The sequence below is a fragment of the Haplochromis burtoni genome, unplaced genomic scaffold (assembly GCF_018398535.1).
Source record: "Haplochromis burtoni strain Fernald_Lab_line unplaced genomic scaffold, NCSU_Asbu1 Contig_138, whole genome shotgun sequence".
NCBI lineage: Eukaryota > Metazoa > Chordata > Actinopteri > Cichliformes > Cichlidae > Haplochromis > Haplochromis burtoni.
In genome coordinates this window covers 1,233,132-1,251,204 of record NW_024582499.1, presented here as the reverse complement: position 1 = coordinate 1,251,204, position 18,073 = coordinate 1,233,132, and the positions used below count along the sequence as shown (strand labels likewise).

At 42.4% G+C, this 18,073-nt stretch overlaps 1 protein-coding gene and 1 long non-coding RNA gene across 6 annotated transcripts in view; one reads left to right on the top strand and one right to left on the bottom strand.

The window, feature by feature from the left end:
* plxnb3 (plexin B3) overlaps positions 1-18,073 on the bottom strand; it is a gene marked incomplete at its 3' end in the record, with an annotated part of 88,624 nt that overhangs the window by 29,832 nt on the left and 40,719 nt on the right.
* LOC106633386 lies at positions 12,580-13,599 on the top strand. Its single transcript, XR_001336641.2, has 2 exons — positions 12,580-13,065; positions 13,385-13,599. It is a non-coding gene; the product is annotated as an uncharacterized LOC106633386 (long non-coding RNA).

Sequence of the window (18,073 nt, the reverse complement as noted above, 5' to 3'; positions counted from 1 at the left end):
CTACCCTGAGTGTGACGGGCAGATATCAGTCAGCAGGGCTCATATCGGCTGATATGCGCATCCCAGTGCCGTCCTGCCATGAAGAATAGGAACTGGATGTGACAGCTGATTTGAGCCTAGGTGAGCTGGTCAGATAAAAGCTGAAGTTGGAGTAGATAAATAAAAGCAGACTACTGAGTGTAACAGTTTTTTAAAAGAAAATGAATTTAAAAAATCTCTGTGCAGCTGGGCTGATGAAGAAAAAGTGAAGGCTTCAAACCAGCAAGGACAGAAGAGGCTAATCTGAGTTCGGCTAGCCCGTGTAGCTTTCGGCCAACTTCAGTTCGGTCCAAAGCTTCAAGAGGACTTTACACGGTCAGTTTGGCTTCATATCTCTCAGGAAAACAAGATTTTCTGCCCCAGTAAAATTAATAAGAGCCTCTGACATGTTTTACAGAGTGTGTTCCTCTGATACAAAACACTATTCATCTCTCTCTCTCCTGGTTAACTCGTGCTCGCTCTACCCTCCCTCCTGCTGCGTGTTGGTACAGACTGAAACTCGCTGTTTAACTTCCCCCCCAGTGCATGCTGGGAAACAGCCAGTGAGGCCTCGGGACACACAAACACACGGTGCCGAACACACACAGCAAGAGGCACACATGCTTCAACATTTCCATGGTAATACTGATCATCCTCACACAGTCAGTCTGTATGCTAATCACTTCCTCCTTCAGCCTGATGGGTGGGGAGGGGGGCTTCATCTATAATTCATGCTGCTGAGGAGAGAGAGAGAGTTGTAGGCTGTCAGAAAGTAAAATGAGAGGGAGAGTTAAAGTTGGAAGAAAGAAAAAGAGAGAGAGGTTATAAGAAGGACAGAAGAAGGCGAGAGAGAGCGCTGGAGGCGACGGAGCGTTAAAGTAAAAAATGAGGAAAAAGACTCAGAGAGAAAATAAATTCATGTTTGATCTGCTGAATTCAGATCAGCTTCTGTCAGCCTGTCTATCTGTCTCTCTGTTGACCCTGAGAGCTCTGCACACTGCAGCTTAAGAAAGCTCAGGCATGGGAAAGTGCTACGGACACGTCCATGATACCTTTTTAAATAAAGCCAGTCTCCGTCCATACTAACGCGCCTAAGAACATATCGCATACACCGAGCCACGTCTCCTAAGCACAGATGCAGAAGCAGAATGATAAAAGGCAAAGTTGAATGGCAACAGCTGGTGCCAGACATCAAGGTCAGCAACGCCTGTTATTCATCCTGCGTGTTAGTCAAGGCTGATGTCTTTGTTATCTTCTCAAAAAGCATCATATGATAAGAGTGTCACAAATCAGAGTGGAACACTTAGCGCCCCAGCAAACACGTGCGCCTGCATCGCCGTTTCCAAAAGTCAAAGTTTCCGTGAAAGGCTCGGTTTTCAGTCTCAACTCAGCTGCATTTACAGAAGCCTCCACATGCCAGGCGAGCGTGGATGCTCGGTCAAAGCACAGAAGAGGAAAGTACATGAAAATAAAATGCATAGTTTATGACTAGTTGGTTAACCCTTGAATTGAAATTTCTATGTTAATTTTCATGTTGCTCTTATTATACTCATCATGTTTTCAGGATTATTTAAACAGGAGGGCGAGCAGGGTCAGAGAACGAGGCAGGGGTGACTGCAGGAAACCAGAATAGCTCATCATAGATAAATACACTGTAAAAACTGGTGCATTGTCTTAAAATACTATAAAAAATTAGATTTCACAAAAACATCTATAATATAATGCTGTCTAGAGTAATATGTCCCAGTGTAATAATAACTAAATAATAACTAAAATCAAATCAGGGATGTGGAGTACATTTACAGCTATAATATATTAGAGTAAACTATATTTCAGTAAAGTACTCGAGTAGATGTACCAAGTTGCATTCCCCCATTGGTCCCATCTCTGTCATGAGGTGGCACATTAACTGTAATTTTAGTCCAGTGGAATTATTCAGGAGGAGAGGACCCCCTGAATGAGACAGACAAGCTCATTGTCATAATAATTGCTAAAATAATTAAACCATTATTAGCTAAACAAAAAAAAAGTACGTTTGAGAGACCACGTTTTATCTTCAACGCTTCTCTTTTCAATGCAATCATTAGCTGTCGTAACCTGTCAGCTGCTGTAAGAGCTCACAGAAGGAGAAAGCAACAAACGCCTTCGTGTTCACTGTGAGCAGAAAGCCAGCATCTGAATTTAATGACAGCCAAAACTCCAAAAATGTGTTCAGGGTTTAAATGAAACAGCTATACAGCTGAAAAGTGAGGCGTGATTTACATATTTGTGTGATGCCTCAGTTTCCTAATGACTCTGATCAAAACAAAGCCAGGAAACAGACTGTGCCTGGAAAAAGAGTTTGATCAAGGCAGTTGCTCCCGGCCATCGAGACAGACAAAGATCCACAGTGAAGCAGACGCCCGAGTTTCTCGCTAGATTTAAAGGCAACTTTCCCAAAAATCCTGTTGACATTACACAATTACCACAGAGATGTTATTCATATTTATTTTTAGGTAAAACTTTATTATTTAATGATAGTTTGGTAACACTTTATATGGTTCAATTTAAGTAAGCTTTTTAGTATAATGTCTTATGTACTGTATTAAAGCTGTTAAAATGTTAATAATTTAATTTAACATATAAAAACTGCTAAAAACTGTATTATGTATTTGCTCATGACTGTGTCCGTTAGTAATGGGTCATGTGATACTTGGGCTGAATTCCTTGCTGTCCCATTTTAACCTGTTAAGCACTCCGGGGCATCAGTTTTTCATGTGCAGGGCTAACAATGTGAATTTTAAACCTACTCAAGCAGTTCTGCAGCCTAAATCTGACCGTGTAGTGAGTGAAAGTGACATTAGAGGACACAGCAAACTACCAATATACCTGAAAAACTATCTGAAGTGTCCTGAAGTGGCCTTCAGGTCAACACTTCGTGTATTTTAAATGTGCTGTACGTGATAATAAAGCTGACTTGACTATAACTACAGGTTAATTAACTCTCACTTTACTGTTTATTACTGATGATTGTTACAAAGTAACTGCTCAGAGGACAGTTGTCTGAAAACTTATTTCAAAACTGGGGGTATTATTAAAAAAGGTCAGAGAAGCCCTGATCTGGGGGAAACATGCAGGCAAAAACACAAAAACTGAAACATGACCGAGGAGAATCCTTTTCCCTTCCAGGCTGACCAAACCCCCTTGAAGGATCCCCAGAAACTATTCCAGTAACCTTCATGCCTCCTCAGGGGCTCGAGGAACATTTTTACAGGCTTATTTAACCTCCTTAAAAGGCCTGACAATTTCTTCGACAACCCCTGGAAACTTTTCATGCTCCTTTGGAATCACCCCAGGGGCCATTTTCACATCCTCCAGGTCCCCCGAAACTTCTTTTGTGACCCGAGTCCCTTCCAAGGACAGAGCCGAGGAATTAGCTGCACTAAAAGGCACCTGAAACATCTTCCATTACTTCTGAACCCTACTCCTGCTTCCTCAAGGACCACCGTCACTTCTCCAAAAGCCTTGAGACCTCCTCCAGGACCGCTAGGACTTCCTCTGCGACCTGGAACTTTGTCTAGCGCTCAGAATTAAACAGCCGTGAAGAACAGGTCCTGCTCTCTGATTGACCGCCAGGTGAGCAGATTAACCTCTGTTTCTGCATCGCAGCTCCAGGTGTTTTATTGTGCTAGTAACCGTGGCAACGGGGACGATGCTGCAGGTGTGTCTGCAGTGAAACACGCAGCAGTTTACTTTGCTAATCGCAGCAGTTTGTACTTCACTCGTCTTTTGTTCCTGCCCTCCCTCCCCTCTCTCCCTTCTCTCTTTCTCTCTTTTTTTAATTTTCTCATGGGTCCTCTCCTCGCCTCGCTCACCCCCCTTCTTTTCTCCGCTTCCCTCCTCTCTCTCTCTGTATGTAAATGAAGGACAGCCTGCTTTCAACACAGTGAGGTGATGATTACAGGCTGCCTTACCTCAGGCGCACACACACGCACACACACACACACACCTCCACCCCCATATTATCTCTGTGGTTTGGTGCTGACTCTCACACTCACTCTTCAAAGAGACGACAGAATCAGACGCATACACAGCTGTGAGTGTGTTACTGTGTGCAGTTAAATTTCTTGTCTTTGTTCATTTCCTGTCCTTCCCTCTCGGCGACTCCCCTCCCTCTGTGTTTGTACTCGTCCTAGTTTCAGTCTGCTGAGGAGCCTCAGAGCCAGGCAGCTGCAGAATACCCTCAGCACATCAGGGTCCATCCTGAACCCGGTCTCAGCACAACCTTTGGCTCCCGCTTTCTACCTCATAAGAAAGCAGAAATGAGCCAGCCACACCTTCCCGCTTACATTCCAGTGGAGGAGATTCAGACCGCCGTCTTCCTCCCTCTTTACCTTCAGGCAACATTCCAGAGTAGGAAAAATTTCATGCTGATGCATCAACGGCCTCGCAGAGCATCACATGTTCAGCATCATATAATGCAGAGGCTCGTCACATGATCTGTGGTGCCTGAATCTATGCACTGTGTCTGCAGCACTGACAGGATCCATGCAAGTATTCAGTAAAAGCATCTGAAGTGTAACACAAAGTAAGACGCTGCACAATGCTGTAATACATTAGTGTCTGCAGCCTCTTCCATCCACCTCCAGTTTTTGGCACACTGTATGTTAGGCACATGTAGCCTGATGGCATCATTATGACTGCATTGTGACATGCCACAAAGGGACATCATCCAGCTCTTTTTACACGCCGATGAAGAACAACCAGGACACGAGAACCTCACAGCTGCTTCTGGATTCACATCTATCACAGCATCTCAATCGGGGAACATCTGCAGACCAACTACAGCTGATGTGGACGTGCCAAAAGCTGCAGTTCCTCTAATGACCACATCACAAAGCTGACTCTTAAAGCGAGTCGATCCCTTCAACTCCCATCTTTAAATCCCCAACCTAACAGCAAAAATGAGCCATGTTTGTTTCGGTCTGTGGCTGTTGTACACTTTGATCAGCTGCACTGGATTGTGCACTGTGTTCTAATTCACCCATTAAGGCTAAACTGAGGCTTAAAGTTAGGGCTGGTCAGGTCTGATAGCTGCTCAGCTTCAGTAAAATTCTATTGCTTTATTTGTGCATTAGTACATTTGCATTTTAAGTACACCCTGCTGTTACTATAACACTCCACCAAATCATCCAAATACAGTCACAAATATATGTGCTATGGACAAAACGCTACTATCAAGGTTTCAAAGCAAAATGCAATAATAGAATGATAATACAGCGGTAAGAAAGCAGGAGAGAGCAGGGAGAAGACACGCACCGTCTGCAATATCCTTACGTCATATGGGTCGCCTGCTAATCGGTGGACTCTGGACACCCCCGCAGAATACACTTAGTGGGAAGGAAGCGCTTTAACAGGAAGAGACCCCTAACAGATCGAGGCTCACCCTTAACCATGTGACGTGTTGTTACAACAACAACTTTCTTGTACAGACAGAATTATTTGCTGAAACGTTTTATAATAACATGAAAAGTATTCAAATGCTTCAGCTGGTAACAACAGTGTTGTGGTAAAAACACGAGAAGTTTCTTTGTTATGAGGAGAAAGCAGGTCAGAGCTGCTGTGGGACAGAAAACGGGAACAACGGCTGATGAGACTCCTAACAGTGCTGGAGGTCCTGGGGACAGGTACACTACAGGGTACAGACACACAGCAATACTACCTCAAATGCTAAAGAATGTGAACTACACACACACACAAACACTCATGTCGGGTATTCATATCTTGTGCAGACATCTAATTGATATAGTGTTTTCCCTAGCTACGAACTCTAACCATCAAAACTAAATGCCTAACCCTAACCTTACCCTAAACCTAACTATAACCTTATGGTAACCTGGACACTAGAACCACATTTTGAGTCTCAAAAATGCCTTCAAACTTGCGGGGACCAAGAAATGGTCCCCATAAGGGCTCTTGGTCTCCACAAGTATGGTAAACTTCACCTTTTGGTCCCCACAAGGATATGAATACACACTTACACACACACTCAGAGGACTACCACTTCTCTATGCATTTCCTCTCCCTTCCTTTGTTTTTCTTTTCCTTCTTTGTCTCTTTCTTCTGCTTCAGGATTATTTTGTTGTGTGTTTGGCTTTGTTATCACACGCACACACACACACACACACACACACATTAAAAAACACTCCCCTGGTGAGCTCATGAATATTTTTTGGTGTTCGAAGAGACGAGGACGGTTTGATATCATCGAGGGTGTGTGACAACTGTGACACACAGACACACTCCGTGACACACACACTCTAAATCCCACTGGGATTTAGAGTGTGTGTGTTTCTCTGTGTGTTTCTGTGTGCGTGTTATGCATGTTGTCAGCTACTGTCACAAAAAGTCATTTCCCAAAAAGGCATTTTTTATGTCTGCGTGTGAATCATAGAGCTGACTGTACACAGACCTTCATCATCGTCCCCACAGGAAGTCAATTTGTTGCCGTGGTGATGCAGCTCATTGATGTAGAAACATGATGAGATGTTTAAAAACAAACAGCCCATGCTCCGGTGCTATTATTATGGCAGTTACTGTACAGCAGGCTCGTAGCAGGGTTTGAACTCGCAGGTCTTTTAGTGTTTGTTGGTAAATGTTTAGCATTTGAATTTAAATAGTCTGCCTCTGTGTCACTTTTTATTCTGCTGCTGTTCAGTACAACATATACACAAGCTGGTAGAACTAAAAGGAGGCCTCGGAAGCATATTACCAGCCAACAAAAACTTACAGAAGGGCCAACTTTGTCAAACTTCTAAACAATGTTGAGGTTTTATTAAAAGGTAAAATGTAAGGGTGTGTCTGCCAAATGAAAAAGCTTCATTTAAGTCTAGAAAGTCACTTCTTTATTTCTGCATCGTTCTCAGATAATGGTTCCTAAAGTTAAACCGTTGAGGCTTTCACTTTGATAGTGACGTCCCACCTGATGTTCTTTAGCTCACTAATCAACAGGAAGCTGTCCAAAGGGGGTAAATGTGAGAAGGTCAATGGTTGAAATTTGGTTGAATTCAAGAGAAGATTACTTTTCACCTTTCACTTCTAAATTCTGACTTACAGGGGACATGTTATTAAAGAACATAATGGGTCAAACTGTTACCTACATATTGTGTCATAGCAACGTGATGCATATCATGTTACTGGGATTAGATTTAATCATATATCTCAATACTTTGTGATACTCTGAGGATTTCTTTCAGGAAATCTGATTGTAAAGAATTTGTCTTATTATAAAGAAAACCTTACTTAATTATACCGTTAGATTTGTGGTCTTTGTATTTGCTTTCATCACAGTTCAGTCAGGAGCACTTTCATCAAAATATAGCTGTTATTCGGTCTGCAGTAATTCGTATTTGGTGGAATGGGTCTGAAAAGCATGAAAAGGGGGACCTGACATAAATGTGGGTTGCAGAGCGGCTTGCAGAAGTGTGGGAAGGCTGAAGCAGCTTCAATAGCCCACACTGTCTTAGATTTTTCAATTGGCTGTGTAGAAGGATATCAGCTGAGCTATCAGGTCATGTCGACGGCCACGGAGCCGCTGATCTCCCATCATTACAGCTAAACTAACGCTGTGCTACAACCCAGGAAGGTAGCAACATTTTCCCTGTAAAAGCTTTGCTTGTTATTTGCTAACAAGTGGCTAAATAAGATAATAAGATAAAACGATGATAAGATAATAAGTTGCCACAGACACTGAACATCACTAAGCAGAACAAAGGAGCTTAGTGATAATGACCTTACAGTCATGCGACAGTGGCGTAGTTTATTTTTGTCATTAGTGTTTTATTTTGCCGAATGCATTTACACTCAGAATCCACAAAAACAGACTAATTTCTGTAGATCATCTTTCTAAATAAAGTCTCTTAAGTGTCATAAACCTTTATGCCAAGCAGACCTTATTTTTTGTGATAATCCAAAAACCTGAGGGAAAATCCTTGTGTCGAGGAAAGCAATGCTAACTACCAGGGTAGCTTATACAAGCAAGCTATTCATGCAGAACTGTTTTGATAGAAGTGTGTCGATAATTTCTCACGGCTAATCGCGTTAGCTTGATGTGGACACAGGACCGAACTGTAGCTCAGACTTTAGTTTTTGTGCAGCAGATGTCTTTGTCTCCGTCTGAACTGTTTTCAGCAGCAGTGGGACTCACTTTGATTCTGGGCCGTTGTGTTCTGATCCGATCTGAATGGAGCTAATTCCTCTTTTTTTGCACAGACAGAAGAATGGTCCATCGGGCTTTAAACTGTAACTGTGTGCTTTCACATAATCATCAGCTCACACTGGGTCTTTTTTGATGATGACGAGGCTGCTGAGCAGCTATTCCTGCCTCTGTGTCTTTAATCTGGATTAAATCCTGTTTGCACTGACAACACATGTAAACACACTCAGAGCCGAACGCTTGACAGCAGGATCAGATCAGAATAAGAAGAATTAGAGATTCTCCTCAGCTTAATCCCAGACACCAGATCAGAATAATATGTGAATAACAGCAGATTAACAGCAGTTCTCCTGCAGGGAAACAACAACCATCTAAAAATATCTGAAACTCGAAGGAATTAAAGGAGTCGTAGCGTTTCTGTGAACAACTGCAGCTCAAGTTTGGAATTCACATTTCTGCTGCGCATCACATCTTATTCATAAAAGCAACAGTCCAGCAGTCTGTAAATATCTCTGTTCTGAGTGCTTTTGGAACCCGTAAGAACCTGTGCAGACTGGGTTGCAGGTTATGACTGCTTTTCATTGTGCTTTCAAACCAGAAGCTTTTAGATAGGTGTCAGTGAAGGCCAGCACTGAACACGAGGTGTTTAAAAGGCAAATATTGACACCAAATATTTGATTCAGGCTTTTAGGTACACGGGTACTTTATTGTCATTCAGTGCACTCCCGCCACAGTATGTGAGCACACTGTGAATGGAAATGCTCAAAGTAAATAAAGCAGTAAGATACTAAGTAGCCTGAACATACATTTATTTTAAAATTCTAGTAATTTAAATATTTTGATATACCTGTTACAGTTTTCTTTCTTTCTGTGCAAGTTAAACTGTTTATGTTTGATTACATTTAAATATTTAGTAGATTGACTCAGACACCTACTGAGTCAATAAAATGACTTTACTGCTTATTTCTATTGTGTGGATCTGTTTTTCTCTGTGCTTGTCCATTACTGCTGTAGGATCCAGACTGAGCATGTAGGCAAAGCTGCAGGTCTGCAGGAGCAAATTACAGACGTTAGCTAAAATACTGCATGCTGTCATACAGGTTGTTTGTTTTACCTTCATGGTAGAAACACTCTGAAAACTCTGACACCATGAATACATTAGGTTGCTGGTTTCATCGCCGTGTCAGCACTGATAGAAGTGCACTGAGGGATGGCCTTCTTATTGTAGAAGGGAAGCTTTTGAAGTAAAGCTATTTTATTGCCGCTCGTCAAAAGTGAAACATCACTCACCATAAATATTTTAAGAACTAATAAGGCAAAAATGAGATCTAAGTCATGATCTGTGATGACCCCCAACCCTACGGCTTTGTTGTCAATATATGAGTTTTTTTTATTGTTCTCCCATATTGCAGGGAATAAAGCAAATAGTTCTAAGCAACACATCAAGAACTCTTTATTTTAGGGTTAAAACCTAACAGTTGTGTTCCTTCAGGGCAAGCAAGGCAAGGATTACTAGTTTCTAATTTAGCACTACCAAGTTCGAAAACCAGACATCAATTAAAACCAAAGTAAAGCAATTTCTCTACTTGCATCTAACACAGTGTTCTGTCTTAAAGCTTCTGGCTTGTTTGCATTATACCTTTAAATTTTTGCCATCTTGTGGCTGCAGTTGGCCACTGTCTCTGGAAGCAGTCTTAACTCTGCTTGACTATGAGCCACTGAAATCTGTATCGTGTCAGCAGCTTTTTCTGGTTGTGTTTGTGCATTGCGGATGAACCTAAACTAACTCAGAGTAACTGAAAGAAAAAACAAATCCACAGACTTCTATTCTAAAAAATATATATATTTCTTTATTCATCACATCCACCAGGTTACAAATAACTTGGTGGATAAACTGGTTTAGTTGTAGGGTTAAAGGTCAAGGTTAGGCTCCTACTACTCCAACCTAACCCTAACTGTGGGGACATAACGGTTATTCAAAGGTGTAGCACTGGACCTCAGTTACCCTCTTAAATTTTCTGCCTACTTATTGGGTTTCACAGTGAGCGCCAAACGTTGAGGCCTCAGAAGTCATCTGTGCTGAGTAAAAGCAACAACTGTGCTTGTGCTGTCAATAGATTTTTGTAATCAGATACTTGCATTTTTTCCTGCTGAACATAAATATTTTAAAAAAGTGGCCATGCAGCAAAATGTTAACTGAAGGTGAAAGGTCGCCGCTGCACTGACAGCAGGACAAAAGTAAAAGGGATTGCTCCGTCCAAAGCTCAGAAAGATCAGCAGAGGAGTTTCTTCTTCTGCACAGACAGAATAAATCCACTCGGCCTCAAACACACATCAAATCGTTTCTACTGCTCCCTTTCTGCACTGATGTTTGGGGGTCTCTACTTGGTTTTCCACCGCAGCATAAAATCTTTAAATTTGTTCATTTCACAGTTTTCATCTCACACTGTGCTCTGCTACACTGTACTGTACTCTATTGTACTCTACTGTAATTGTTTCTACTGTATTTCAGTGCAGTCCTCTGCAGCCACAGCAGCAGCAGCCTGTTCTCCTCCACAAACTGAATACTGATCACTGCAAACATTAAATATTAATAACTACAAGACTTTGATACTCAAACTATAACACACACACACACACACAGATGTGTGTGTGTTTGAGGGTAAATGTGTGAACAAGTGCAGGGAGGTGATGGGCGTTAATGATATTGATGCTAATTCCATCACTCTAAGTGCAAGTATGTGTGTTTCTGTGTGTGTTTCTGCATCCGTGTCTGTGTGTGTGGGTATGTGTGTGAATATATTATCGCTCCAGCCTCCTCTCCAATTAGCAGACTATGTAAGTGGTTCTGATCAGCAGGAGATCACATGACAGGATTTACCTACACCTCCTCGGCTCGCGGGTCCATCACAGCTACACTGAGAGGCTGTTAACACACCTCAGTGAGCCAGAGTAACACTTCCAGTCCCTGTCGGCACCCCTGACAGGATGCAGCCTTCAGAACAGAAACCATGAGCACAAATGATGTAAACAAATAATCGTTCTCCAAGAGTGCCTTTTTATGCAATCGTAATCCTCCACAACATAAGACCATCCTTTAAACTCTACACAGTGTCACTCTCTAGAGAGTGAAGTCCTGTTTTAAGCCCTAATATTAGCATTTGGGTGTTAGAAGCAACCCCTAGCAGCCATGTGAGTACTTGTAAAATGTATAATGTGCACTGGTATCACCACTTCTAAATGAGGTGGTAGAGAGGTAAGAGATGTTTTGGACATGTGCAGAGGAGGGATAGAGGATATATGGGACAAAGAGTGCTGAAGATGGAGCTGCCAGGCAGGAGGAAAAGAGAACTACAGAGATTGTTCATGGACGTAGCGAACAAGGACATGCAGAGGTTGGTGTGACAGGTTTGGGATAAGGTGAGGCAGATGATCCTCTGTGGTGACCCCTAAAGCCAAAAGAAGGAAGTACTCAGCACCCTGGAAACCTAAAAAAGGAAATCTATTAACATGTATTTAACATTGTAAAAGGGGGCATTTCAACCACAATCATGATCTTAATAATGCTTAACATTAAAGGTTAAAGTTGTTTTTGTACCTAAATTTAACAAAAAATGAAAATGATTCTTAAAATGAGTCCATAATGAAACTCTAGCTCCAATCTCCCAGTTGATTCATGTTTATGGATGTATGGACACATCACACAGACACCAAAACTTAAACCTTTTCTTCATTTTTGAATTATTAGTACAATTAACCACACATCACACCATATTATTTGTCAGATTTGCCATCTTCCCCCCGTTCAGCACAAACATTCAGTGAACCAATGGCGCTAAGGTAAAGTCAGCTACAGCTTCCTGTCACTCAAAGTGGCCACTCCCCTTTCTTTAAGCCTTATTAAAAATTGTAATAAAACAATCTCCCTCAGTTCCTTTGAAAGGCAAGCTTAGCCAAAGAGGCCTGAACCATTTTTGTGCCAGACCGTAAACATGTGTTCTCTGCTGTAAATTTGCCCATTTAACACAGGAGTCTGTGGGGATCTAATCAGTTTGAAGTCTCAAGTGGCCGTTAGAGGAACTGCAGTTTTGGGCTCTTCTGTTTCTCAGCCCCCGAGGCTGTTTTGTTGGACTGTCCACCGCTCTGCTGGTTGGGGTCCACCGGGACCAGCCCCTCCATCAGATCTAATTCTGGCCCCCAGGCTATTAGACTCCCTCCTGGACCCAATCCCAGCTGAGGACCAGGTGTTTGCCTTTAGACCAGAATGCTGAAAACAAATATGTCCAGTATCAATGGATTAAATGATAATTGTTTAAGGTAGTCCTACCCCTCTCACAATACGAGCCCAGCTGAGGATCGGGGGTCTTTCTGAGATACAGTGATTTAGTGTTTGGGGTTGACAAAGAAGAGGGAAACAAAGTCATGTTTAAATCTGGTGAAAGTGTCTTATTCTGAACCCTGGACCTGAATTCACCCCAGAGCCTCACCTGGACCCGGGGCATCATCTCAACAAGTCATCTATTCAGCCCCCATAACTGCTGCCGGTAATAATAACTCCTCAGCTGCGGCACTGAGACCCTCTATTAAATCGCACGTTGGTCCAGATTCAGTTGTCATGACAACAAACACAAAGACGAGCAGAAGAAGACAACAGCTGGACGGAGAAATGGTTAAAACGGGAATGAAACAGGAAGTCGACCTCAGAGCGTCGCCGCTGACACCGATAATCCAGTGCGAGCATGAAAGTGACGCATCAGCAGATTCAAACTACCGAGGCGCAAACAGGGGAGAAAAAATGAGGGCTACATTTTCCTGCATCAGGGTGGAGACGTGTAGAGGAGAAAAAGGAGGAGGTGCAGTTATATTAAAACCGAAACCCTGACTGTGTTTTACAGCTGCTGTCTCTGCTGCCTGCCGCCCCTCCCTCTGTAGCTAACAGGCGTGAACCAGCTTCATTATGTGTTTATGAGAGAAGAATTTTTTACAAGATTAAAACAAGGCTTTGAAGGGGGGTGTGGGAGGCAGAGGGGGGCAGTAAATGACAAAAATACTGTAATAACAGAGAGGAGGAGGAGAAAGAGGAGGGGGGGAGATCTGAACTCTAATAAACATGGGGGGGAAAAGCAAAGGGAGGAGATTCCTTTATTTAGCAATCTGTTTGATTCCCCACAGAAACAAGAAGATCAGGACGAGAGGAGACAACTGGACCTCCATCATCTCCTCCCGCACCGGAGGACGACTAAAGCCAACGAGCCTCGTGGAGCACAGATTTCCTCTAACAACCTAATTGAATTTCTGAATGCATGAGTGACTCCAGTGTTGAAGTCACTCGTGCAATATATATATATATAAGAAGGAATATGAAAATAAAATGAAGATAAAACACATTAATGGCTGCAAGTTCACCGCTTTTATGATTTTTATAGTCACATTCTCTCCTTTAACATCTCCATAACCATTACATTAGACCTAGTCTTGTCTGAACTGCTCATTAGATCCGTTTTTATTGCTTTTTTATGTCACACTGTTCCCCCTCTTCTGTCTGCTCCAATGGCAGCTTTATTTTTAATATATCATCGTTTCAGTTGCTCTTATATAACCCCCGACTGTGGTAGCTGTACTGTTGGGGAGTAGTCAGAGAAATGTAATTAAACCCGTAGTTGAACTACATTTCACTGCATCTTGCTGAGCTTTCAGCTACAATCGCAATCATCCCTCAGGTATTTAGATGACTTTTTTAGCATTTTTGTTGAAGTTAACTATTGAATAAGGAGCACGGAAAGAGAGGAATGCTGTGTTAACTCATTTTACAGTGCTCCTCTGTTGCCTCACTCCCTTCTCCTTTCATCCTGACCACTGTAAAGGCATGCAATCATTCATCAGTCAGCCGCCACCACAGACTTTAACTTCACCGGAGTCCACGGGGGAAAAGAGCGGGCGTTACCCAGCATTCACACAGCAACAATGCCATACATCTCCTGCATCTCAACCTAAAAAAAGCATCGCCACAAAAGTCACCAACAAGTCCTTTGTTCGTGTGCGAGCAACGAAAGCCGAGAGTAAAACACACTCTGCACTGCAAAGACTGATCTTTTTTTTTTTTTACAAACTAGTTTAGATCACCTTTATCTGAGTAGCTTTAGTTAGCTACGCTAGAGTTCTCCCTCAGGTGGCTTTTATGTAATTTGGTTTCTCCCTGTGCAGAATAAGTGGTAGGTCTGCTTTCACAGAAGTTTCCCCACCAGCAGATATCTGGAACAGGAATTTAAAACATTTTACTTCCTCACACAAAGCAGAGCAGATAGCAGATCGGTGGAAATTCAGGTGGTGATTATGCTTGTGTTGTTTTTTGGCTAATGCACTTCATAACTGAGGTGCTTCCATTGTCTGTGTGAGGTCATCACACAGTTAATTAGTCCTGAACGTGCAGAACTTTTGCACAGACTTTTTAATGATATTCATAATTCACCGCACTCAATGGAATATTCTTCAGATAATTGAATTAAAAATGCTCCAAAAGGCCTTCATATTACAAACACAGTGGATTGGTTGAGTTCAGTCTGTAATTATGAAACTTTAGGCATTAATGCAATCTAAACTCTCTGGGTTATAAAACAGTTGCATCCAAAGCCTAAAAGCCTAAAACCATTTTTGTATCAGGCTGTAAATGTTTATTTCTGCTGTGCAGTTTAACATTAGAGTCTAAGGGGAGGGACTTAGTTTTGGAGCCAGCTTCAAGTGGTCATTGGAGGAACTGCAGCTCTTTTTAAGCACTGGCTTCATTTGTGAGCAGAACTCAGGTTAGAGAAGTTCATGAGAAAAGACTGAATTGTTTTCAATGAGACTCAAACACTTCAAAATGAAATTTGTATCAGCAGCCACAGACTCAAAGTTCTGCTTTAAGTAATCGGTAGATGTGCTTCAAACACTGAGTTTCATCAAAAACTGGGTCTTTGCTGCCAGAGCACAGGCGAATGCGCCGACCATCGGCCAGAATCCAGCTGCTTCGGGCTGTTTTTCTCTTTGGTTCATTCATAACAGAAGAAAATGATCAGAGACTGTCAGCGATGAAACAGTAAAGTGTCTCCGTCACCGTCTGTGCTGCACACATCTGCATCTCTCAGAGTCTCAGAGCAGGAATGCAAAGATGTCAGGTGCCAGACTTCGGCACAAACAGGTAACCACAGAACAAAAGGCCCGTACTGCAGCATCATGTGGACCACAGCACCGATCTGATTGGTTGATCTGTCCCCTTACAGAGAACCGATTCAAGTCATTAACATTTAAACTGGATGCGGTCGCCCACAGAGACGCACGCCGACACATTCAGGCCGACACATCAGACGGTTAGCCTTCCACCAAAAAACAGCTGAACTTCTAGAAAACGTTCAAAAGAAAATTCTGACTGAATGCTCGTTTCCATGCACTGCGGCTGATGGCGGGACGGGTGAGCAGCAGGTGGAGAAAATTCACCACAGAACCACCGAAGAACCCACGCGGTCGAGGTCATTAAAATGACTCCAATCGCAGCTCAAACAGTGCAAAAGGGAATCAGAAAACATGGCAGAAACAGGCTGTTTCTGTTGGCTTAAAATGACACTAACAGAATCAGGATTTCCCTTCATGATTATCATGGTTTTGGCATTATTGCAGCTATAAATAAAAAAAAAAAAGCAATAAAGCTGTCAGTCAAATTCAGATTATATTACTATACTATCTGTGGCAAGATAATTAAACTCATAGAACAGGTGCACGGAGGTAATGAGAGTCTGTAAACTAAGTCTAAAGTGTACAAAAAGAACAAATATTTATAATATTTTCATACGTGCATAACTAACACGACCTTTCGGTTGTCATGCCACCGCTAGTCAAAGATTCATCCTAGAACGTGCCCTCGTCCAAGCAACAGCTGGCTGTGTCACCTGACAGCAGCCAACAAATTTGTTATTTACAGAGACAGCATCCGTTAAACTGTATGTCGAGAGCAGAGAAATCCAAACTCAGCATTCATTCGTTCAAACATGTGCTTCAGCTCAAAACTACTCTGGACAAAGAACATAAACGTAACCTGCCAGCTCGCTGGCACAAAGACCGTGCGTTGTTCAAAGCCACAGATGTGCAAACAGTGGAACTAATTCCAGTGCACTCCCTATTAAAGGCTGGTGTCTGCCTCCATCCAGGCTGCTCCATCACCTGAACCACATACAGTCTGTCAGTGCAGAAGTTAAATTGTCCTCAACCTGCCAATTCTCTAGCACACATTCCCCATCACACCTGAATGCACCGGTGTGAGAATAACACAGGTAAATGAGTGCAACACGACCTGCACACTCCATCCCAGCAGCTCCCAGCATTTTTATACTATGAACATGCATTAGAGGTGGGCTGCGTCCCACTGCGTGCTACGTGTGAGAAGAGGGATCTCCACAAGGTTAATGTGTGAAAATGGCTCAAGTTAAATTCTTTTTGCAAACCTGGATGATTTACTGACAAACGGCAGCTCTGCATGTTGTTTGTGCAGCAATGTGAGCGCATGTAACAAGTGCTTCAGTTTCACCACCTTTAGATGGGACAGAATTAATCGCTAACCCTGTGGTTTCCTCTGGCATGCTGAAAATAGTCCTTGTATCACACCTCATGCTTTGTTTGTCTTTCCACTTAATCAGTCATACAAAAATCCAAGTAGAGCTTTATATAAATACACGTCACCTTTATTTTTGCAGAAGCTATGACCCTCTCTCACCAAAAACATCAAATTCACTTTATCTTCACTTCGTGTTATTAACCTAATTGTTTGCACACGACCTGCAGCGTCTTCACTTCCCAGTTTAAACACCACCGCTCTAATCCAAACCTAGCCCCGTGACATATTCTCAGAAATAAAGCTTTCAAACAGCTTTCAAGCTTTCAAAAGCTTTTAACCTTTTAAAAGGCTGCCTGATGTTTTCCTAACCTGATCAAGAGGACACGGATGAAGACCGAGCTTTTAAAAAAACTGTCCCAAACCAGATTTGAACCCAAGTCTCCTGAAACTTGGGATGTTTCCTCCTCTATGACCTGATTCACTAGTGAGACATTATATTCTTGGAAATGGTTGGATACTTCAGGCACGTTTACGTGGACACAAAGCGGTCAGGTTCGTGACAGGTGCTTAGAACATTGGAGTGAGATGATCAAACCACAGAGCATGTTACATACCGAGAAATGTCACTCTGTTAACACAGGAAGCCCAAATACTTCAGATGTGACACATTTCTGATGCTGCAGGAAATTTTTCTGCAACGGCAGCATCACACCTTCAGAGCACTCGACTGTGTTTCCTGGCGGAGCTCAAAGTTTCCTCAGTGACTCACTGAAATGTCCTGATGGTTCAGCCTCTGTCTGAACTGACAGACGAGGCAAACGCTGCAGACAGTCGTGCATGCGTGTTGCAGACGGCAGAGAAAACCGAACTCCGGCGAGTTCGCTTCAACATCTGCAAACAATCTGCAGATTATTTTCCCATTTAATCAATTAATTGTTGCTGCTTCCAGTCTGAATCTCCAGCTGTGACGCATTCAGCCACCATGAAAACTCATTAAGGGCATTAAAACGCTGCACTTCATTCAAAGAGCGCGTTTAATATTTATCCCATCACACTGCTCTCAGTTATTGCTGTGCAACCTAATAGTTTACAAACAATAACTACAATGAGATAATAAAATATAAAGATTTATTAAACTAAACTGCAGTTTGAATGTGATTTCACTGTAGAGCTATTAAAATCTGCCCCTCCAGCTACTTTATTACTGACGCATCAATAATAATGAAATATATAAACACAGGAGGGTTTCACACAGCATAACACACACACACACATGA